The sequence below is a fragment of the Sinocyclocheilus anshuiensis genome, unplaced genomic scaffold (genome assembly GCF_001515605.1).
Source record: "Sinocyclocheilus anshuiensis isolate Anshui unplaced genomic scaffold, SAMN03320099.WGS_v1.1 scaffold1137, whole genome shotgun sequence".
Taxonomy (NCBI): Eukaryota; Metazoa; Chordata; class Actinopteri; order Cypriniformes; family Cyprinidae; genus Sinocyclocheilus; species Sinocyclocheilus anshuiensis.
In genome coordinates, this window is record NW_015558597.1 from 152,356 (window position 1) to 153,089 (window position 734).

The window sequence follows — 734 nt, forward strand, 5'->3', positions numbered from 1 at the left end:
GTATGCAAACACTGCGAGAGCATCATTACCAGGAGCAGAAAGTGTCTGACTTGACGTCTCCGCTTTAATTCCGCCCCCGACTGCAAGCAGCTACTCTCTCCAGCCGGAGGCAGGCTAGTGTAGTTCCTCTCGAACAACCTAGTCTTGTTGTAACTTCTTGTTACTTGCAAGTAACTGCGGCGCTGCCGAAGACTTCTGTAACCATGAAAGAAATGCGTTAAGCGGCGCGCTCTTGCTCGGGTCGCTGAGTGCGTGCATGCACATAAGAATCCAACTCTTAACAGTGTAAATAACTCAGATTGCATGACATGACATTAAACCCCCCGTTAAGCGCAGCATATTGCAGCGACAAGCGTGTTGCCAGTGACAACAGATAACTGAAAACAACTTAATGAGCCCAAGCAACAGAGATAGCCTTAGCAACACGCATGTTGCAGATAACCTGAGAGCATTAAATGGAACTTAGCTTGTGAAGATGTTCCAGAGAGTGAAGCATAGCAGCTGTGAAGTGGATGCTTGATCTCTTGATATCCTTTTTGGGGATGAAGTTCCAATCTGAACTCGTTCTTGAGTCAGTCACATAACTTCTGGAGTCCATGACAATAATGTAGCGATGCGTGAAATAATGCTAACTCAGTCACTTTCAAATCAGGCAACTTATAATCAATACGGTGAATTCACGTGTTCAAGTTAACGAACTTGAATGAATCGGAGGTAAGACAACTGGGGAAGAG